The following is an 8,125-nucleotide window of genomic DNA, read 5'->3' as shown; positions in this document are numbered from 1 at the left end:
ATAAGGATGAAAGCCTCTTCCATTAAAGGCTTTCAGAGTGGTAGTATACTGATTGATAGTTGGAGAACCCAAATCTTCCCAACAAGCAATAGACATGATACACGTAGAGGCTCCTTCGTCAATAACTATGTGAAACATTCATTTTCTTTTGACAAAAGCTAGTATTTGGAATGCTAGTTGATGTGGGAGTCTAAGTATATGAATTTCAAGATAAAAGATGATAAGATTAAAATCCTGAAGATCAATAGCCCCAATAGCTGAAAAAAGTAACTTTCCTTATGCTGGACATGTTTCCAACACTTCAAGAGATGACATTATTGAACGAGACATCACTAGGTATTCAACAATGTTATAGTTTTGAGCAACTCTAGCATATGGGTTGAAAGATTATTTTCTAACAACACCTTTGGGAGGTGGTAAAATCATTCATATGGAGAAGGAATTGAAGCAGAAGGTTGGCTAGATGGACTAGTATCATTTCCATTTACTACAAGACCCTTAAATCCATAATATTTTGATCTTGTTGCTACCATAACTTGTTGCGAAGAAATCATCATGATATTTGCTGATATGGAAGAAGAAGTTGTATTATGTGAAACCATTTTACTGCCTTGAGAAGGAAAAGGATCCTTCAAAACATCAGGAGTTGGAGAAGTTTTATGAATTTGATAACTTCTACCCATTGTGGGCATTCCTTCGTATAATGATCTTTATTATAGATTAGATAAGGATAACTAGGTTTCTTTTTCTCATCATTAGGTTCATTTTTAGTTGGTTTCTTTTTCTATGAAGCATTTTTTTTTGTTTTACCTTTCCCCTCCTTTTTACCTTCGAATGGTTGACTCTTGCCAGTAGATGATTCTACGATATTAATTTCAAAGGTATTTTTTGGAGAAAAGTTTTCACTGGGTGAATCTTGTATGGCAAAAGTCTTAGTGATTTTATAATTCTTATTTTAAATTACTCTTAGACTGATGGTTGACAGAACCAATTACATCATCAACGTGTTAGATCATGTAGGAGTTTAATCTGGTTGATCTAAAATTGCTAGGTGAGGTAGATTTGGGATTTTCATGTACAAGGTACCAGATTGGGTATAGACTAAGTCTAACTATTGGGCATGAGAAATTACCTGCTCTTCTGTTACAACACCTCCTTTAGCAACATCCTCGGTACATCAGGAAGTAATGATTTTGTAAACCATTAAGCCAAAATTCCATATGGAATAAAAACCTTTACTAAATGACGCCTACGTCTCCATTCATGTATATGATCTGAAATGTAAGTAGATGCCAATTGTCTAGTGAATTCAATAGTTCAGTACTGGTTTCATATCGAATTGGTAGCTGAAAATGTGTCAAAAATGTTGTTGTTAAAGAGTTGAAATTATGGAAAGAAGCACGAGGTAACTCAATATACCATTTTGATGTTGAACTGGTTAAAGTTCGTTGGAAAAGGCATATTCTGATAGAATCATCGATCAATGAATTTGATGGACACTAAATATGATATGTCTTAATGTAATTTGATGGGTCCTCTCTTGATTTACCTTCAAATTTTGGTATATCACTCAGTAACTTAGTAGGAGTCGCTGGCCAAAGAGGATAATAATAGATAGGATCATTTGTCAACCAAGATAAATCTAACAAATCTAAGGCTGCCATGAATGGTAACTATCAGTTGAGGTCTTGTTGCAGATTTTGATAAACCTGAGAGTTAAGTCTAACCCCTAGAGGAGGATACCCAAGATATCTTAGAATAGCTTGTGTGGTTGGTATTTTCATTCCTCTAGGGTAACCAGGTTGAGTCATACTTGGTTGCGGTTGAAATGGAACTTGATAAGTATGACTAGGGTATGGTTGAATATGGAAAGGTGGACTTTGACCCATTTGACCTAGGTAGTACTGTCCCTATAAAGGTGACCTTAAACAAATTAACTTTGAACAGGTTGACTTTGGAAAAATTGACCTTGAAAAGTTTGGCTTTACAAAGCTTGACCTTAGAAAGGTGGGATTTGAAAAGATCAACCTTGAAAAGGTGGGACTTGAGAAGCTTGACCTTGATACAACATTTTCATTATCCCTATACTAGGTTGTCTGATAGGAATCTGTGTTGTAGACTAGAAAGTAGGACTAGTTTGATAAGTAGATGCTTGAGGGATAGTCTGTGTAGGTTGTTGAACAAGTATTTGAGGGGTAACTTGGATAGTTGTTTGTGATACTCCCAGGATAGGTGTCTGAGGTGAACTTGGTACCGATTTTTGAACGAATGTCTGAACAATATACTAAACAAGTGTTTGAGGTCTACTTTGAACAATTTCTTGAATAAGTTGTTGAACTAGTTGCTGACCATGTGTTTGTGGAATTCCTTGGACAAGCTGTGTTTTCGAAATTCCCTAGACAAGTACATAAGTACTTGGAATAGGCATTTGTGGAATAGATTGTCCATTAGGCTGAACAGGTTGATAAACTTGCACTTTTGGAGCAACTGGAATAGGCTGATGTGCAAAATTAGGGTTCCAAATATTATTAATCCCAGGGTAAGGAGCACCAATCAAGGGTTGAGCCACAACATGTTGAATTGGACTGATTTGAGGTATCTGACCATAAGTTCCAGTAAAAGGTTTTCCTCCAATCATAGGATATGATCCGAGAAAAAATTATCCTCTAGGTGGAGAATAAGGTGGTTTCCCCACAAGCAAATAATAAACACCAGTTGGGGTTACCTGAGGATTACCTAAGTTATTAGATACCATGTAAACATATTGGTCTGATGCCAAAGGCACCTCAGGCATGGATGCCATGCTCTTAATAGTAGATGTAGATAAACCAGATGACCAAGTAGAAACATGATGGAAGGGGTAGCTCCTGAAAAAGTCATAGTAAGTGACTGGTACCCAAGAGGAACTGAAGGACCATCATATAATAATGACTTTGGAGAGCTGGTAAACATAGAGGTATAAGTACATTGAATCCCAAGAGGAATTTATAACATGGTTCATCTCAATGAAAAGTTAAAAGGAGTGTGGTAACGTGGAATACCTTGACCTAAAAAGTCCAAGGGGGTAGAACACCAAGGATCTAGTCGGAAAGGATCAAAAGGAACTCTTGGAAAAGCTCTTGGTTCACCAGTAGTAACTGGGGTACATGGTGATTCTTTCTCCTTGTTCCCAGTAATATACTCAATACTAGTTAAACCAGGAGGTGGTCCTATAGGAATTATAAGCTTCCTTAGAGGTGAAGGCGGTTCAGGAGTAGGATCTATAACAATTGAAGTTGATTCAGGTTGAGAAATATCAGACTCAGGTTCTTCAACTTCTAGTTTAGTTAGTTTTGTGTCTGAAAATTCTCCGGTATCATATTATCTTTGAATAACTTCAGTAACTTCTAGACCAGAATGAACTAAGCCTGATTCTACTTCTTGGGTTGGAATCACTTCAGTTTCTGTTGTCTTATATTCTACAATTGTAGATGTTTTGGGTTGTTTTGAGGTTTCAGATCCTATTGATTTTGTTTTGTCAGTTTTAATCTTTTCCAATTTATTAGGTGTATATTCATGGGGTAAACCCTGAATTCTACACGAATGTCTTGGTGAATCAACCACACTGAAATTTTATTAAGAATCCAAATAATATTCACAATCCAAAACCTAAGGTCTCTGAAAAGTAAAAATAAGCAAATAACATGCACTAGAAAATCTAAGGAATCATACCGTGCAAACAAGATTTTTACAGCAAAATCACTAATGGTGATGAAACCCAACGTCGCAGAGCTCAATGTGAAAAGTGGATGATGATAGAGCAGGTGGAACCAATTACACTGACAACCTGCTTAATGTACACAATCTGGTGTAAGTAATATTTAGTTATGCCATCTCGAGTGAAGAATACCCTCCAAAAAGGTCCAAGTGAGTCTAGCCAATGTCTATTCAAGGTACAACAAAGACTTCCCTTCCATTGTCACCTTGGGTAATAACTCTACGATTATGGTCTCTAAGGTTACCACTTAAAACAATTTAACCTAGGGGGATAGTCGTAGATCACACGTACACGCAAGGGCAGAGTAATAAAACTCAATCCCCTTGAAAGTTCCTCAACATGTTTAATCTAAGGTTTCCTTCCAAGTGACTCCCAAGTACCTTTCGACACTATTTTTAATACGTGAAAATCACTCTACTATAACCAATGAAGTGGGGTTAATCACTCCACTAAGTCTGACATGATATCGTGCTTAAATCCTTTGTAAGGGGAGATTCCCAGAGTGAAACTATAGTAAATGGATTTACACCCTATTGCGAGATTTTAATGTTTGTTTGCAGCTTTGGAAATTTAACACACTTCCCTATTCCAAAGCCCTACATCCTCATCTAATATAGGTGGAAAAGATCCCTAAAATAATAAAAATTTCTAAATTGATTTTATAAGCGCAATTTTTTAAAGTTGTTACTTACTCAATGGGCAAATGGTTGTGAACATGGTGTTATGACTTGATGCAAAACCTTAATGAAACCGAACATGAAATTAATGAATTTCTAACTAAAGTAAGGAGAGTATTTTCAAATTTTCAAAGAAAATGAAAAAACTCTTAATTTCCCACTATATCCCTTTTCATGAATGAAAATATTCAATTTCGAATGACCCAAAGGCAAAAATTAACCTTTAGAATTTCAATTCAATCAATAGCTCAAAAATCATGAAACTTTCCTTTGACATACAATCACTTATAATTTTAAAAAATGCATTATGAAACCAATCAAACCTTAAAATGAATTTCTCCTAATGAATTTTATGAATTTAACATTGTCAAGACTACAATTTTGAAAAACTTCAGCACTAAAAGAAGAATGGATTTTTGTTTCAAGTTCAGCATAAGAAGCATTTTCATAAAAAATACTCATTGTTGAAAATAATTGTTTTTCATTAATGAAACAATCTTTCAAAAGAGAGTAAAATAAACATAAGATTTGATCTGTTCAAAAGAATAAAGACAGGAAGACAGAAAACCAAGACCAACCGATCCTTATTTTGATAGATATACAACACACAAGGTGAAGCTTTTACCCTAATTTGTGAAAACAAGAAATTTTCATGAAGAGTCTTTCACAACACTCAACTGAACTAACATAGACTTTCTAAAGGTGTAAACAAGTGTAATTAAGAATAAAAAACAGAATTTCCTTGACTTAATGAAGGGAAAACTCAAAGTTTCAAAAATTTCAGGTATGTACGAAGGAAACAATTCAATCTAGTGTGCATATGCACTATTGCTAAAGATAAAGTGTGAATAAATACACTCTGTGCCTAAAGATAAAGTTCACACCTCGGGAAAAATTTAGAAAAAAATAAAAATAAGCAAAACAAAGAATAAAATCGAGACTTTCAATATTTTTCAGAAATCAGAGAGGTATATGACCAAAGGATCAAAAGTCAAAAAAAGGAGATGATGAAGAATGAGACGTTCCCCAGTATGGTCTCCATTTTGTTAAGCAAACTAATCCTTCATTGATCAGGTGCTAAAAAAATAGCTCAAAATTCAAAGTTATCGGATCAGTGTGGAACCTGAATGACTGCGTAGTGCTCATCATCCTGAATCTTGTGCAACTCGTTTCGTGCAAAATAGACTCTGTATGCTCCCATAAACATGTTCTTTTCATTTTCCTAAATATACGAATTTAAAAAAAATGAAGACAACCCATTCAACAGTCTGTAGAACTAACATGGCTCTGACTGGGAATGCCTATGTGGCAAGGTGACTATGCAACTCTAGTGAATGGTTTGGTGCCAAGTGGCGTGATGTTATCGGTTCAAATTTGGGTGTTTTTAATTGGTTAGAAGGTGGCCAACCACAAGTTGACACGTGGCCTAGCCAGAGGCTGCCACGTGGCAGCTCGAGGGCCACAAAAAAATCATTTAAGGTCCAGGAAACAACAGCAGCAGTCGAACCTATGACCTGCAAGCACAAGAGTCTAACTCTCCTACCAATGCGCCACACAAATAGTTATTAAGAAACTATGGTTGTGATATTTATTTTAAGTGTACGTCCACGCCATTCTGAGCAAAGGGACAGCCACAGGGGCCAGTCCTTAGATGCGCCACCCCACAAGACCACCATCAGAGTGGAGTGGGGGCTCGACTGGCAGGGGCGGGCCGTTGGCCTTAGCCCTGGGCACATTGGCCTTAGCCTTGGGCATGTTGGCCTTAGTGGAAATGGCACCTCGTTAGCAAAAATCCAAGTGAAATTGTGGGTTAGGTGCCAAAATTTGGGGAGTTTGTAAAGTGAATAACAAACAAACTTGGGAAAATCATAACTTGATGAGTTTTTTACCAAATTAGGAGAAGAAAGAGGTTATAAAGGCATTTTTGGGTATTATGGAGCCATTGGAATAAGTTTCAAAGCTATCTAAGCATTGTAAATTGATGTATTCACACTTTTGAGCATAATAGAGAGGGCCAAGCCATTGGAAGCTAGACCAAGGAGACGTAGCCTAAGCGGGGTGAAATCCATCATGTGCTATTGTGATACTATTTTGGTGATGTTCATGTCTGTTATATGTTGTTTTAAAGTCATTCGTTTATGTTAATTTGTACATGCAATTTACATAAAAATAGTAAAAAAAATTCATGTTTAAACTTGCAATTAACCTCATGAATCCTTAAGCACTTTTACATTTTCTGAAGAGGAATTTTGCACAACAAAACTAATTTTCCCATTCATATCAAGTTTGGTATTAGAGCTCTTTGTTTTCTTTCTACAAAAAGGATTTAACTATTTTTAAGTGAATGTGATGCTTACAAGGTTGACGCTCAAGAGAGGACAAGGGAAGCTAGTTGAAAGTCCCGAAGTTGGGTCAAGGAGAAGGAGTGCAAGGTTGCCACAATCTCCACCACCAGTTCTTCCTTAAATTGCAGTTGAAGATTTAGTGAGCATGTCACATGAAGGGGAGCCTACAAATATGACAGAGGATGATAAGGTTTTTAGGAAGGCTTTCTTTGACATGACAGAGATGGTGAAAGTCCTCTACGAAGAGAGGAATATAAGACTGCATGATGAAAGCTCCATGGCTCTAAAAGGAGAAGGTTCTTCAGGAGGAGGAGGTAATGGAAATGGAGGTAAACCTCCACCCTCTCCAACATCATCTTCACCTTCATATTCACATGTATCTTTACCCTCTTCCACTAATACAACCCTTACTCATACTCATCAACATATCTCAAAAGAAATTGGTAAAAAACCCTTGTTAAAACTTGATGTTAAATTTGAACTGTCCATGTATAATGGTGAAGTGAATGCAGATAATATTGACAATTGGGTTCGTCAGTTGGAGGTCTATTGAATAATTCAAAACCTTCAAGATGATGACATAAAAATTGCGCTAGCTTCCTTGAGGCTGCAGGGTGCAGCACTAGTATGGTGGGAATCCAAGACACATGAAGAGATAAAAAAAACATGGTAAGATCTCAATTTCTTAGTCTGATTTCATTGCTGCAATTAAAAGACAATTTTACCCTCTAGCATATATCCAGAAAGGCATCATGAATTTGCATAACTTTAGACAACTTAAAGGTCAAAATGTGCAAGATTATACCCAAGAATTTAGAAGAATGTCTCTAATGTTAGGTGTAGACTTGCAATCAAAAGGCACGTTGCTGAAGTATATAGGGGGTTTACACATTTACCTTAGGCATACTATCCTTATGTTTAATTCCAATAATCTAGATGAGGTGTGTGTGCAAGCCACTCATCTTGAGGAAAGAGGGAAAAATACTCCAAAAGAGGGTAGTAAAAATCCATTTAAGGGTAAAGAAAAAGAAAAGGGTTTCAAAGGAAAGAAAAATGCATCCATTAAAAAGGAAGGAGAGAAAACAATATGCAAACATTGTTCCAAATAGGTTCATGATGAAACTCATTGTTGGAAGCTTCATCTTGAGATGAGGCCTAAGAAACTCAACACCAAAGGAAAAGCAAAGACAACTATAATCATTCAAGAGGATTTGGGATCCGATTTGGGTGATGAGGTTAAAATTACAACCATGGGTATAAAAGGAAAATAATCCATTACTATCACTAGTATATCAAATTGTCACACTAGCACTCCAAATGAAGAAACAAGGATTGAGTTATTTCAT

The sequence above is a fragment of the Pinus tabuliformis genome, chromosome Q, assembly GCF_031772625.1.
Source record: "Pinus tabuliformis cultivar Carrire ecotype Pingquan chromosome Q, CPIR1, whole genome shotgun sequence".
NCBI lineage: Eukaryota > Viridiplantae > Streptophyta > Pinopsida > Pinales > Pinaceae > Pinus > Pinus tabuliformis.
This window is presented reverse-complemented; position numbering follows the sequence as displayed.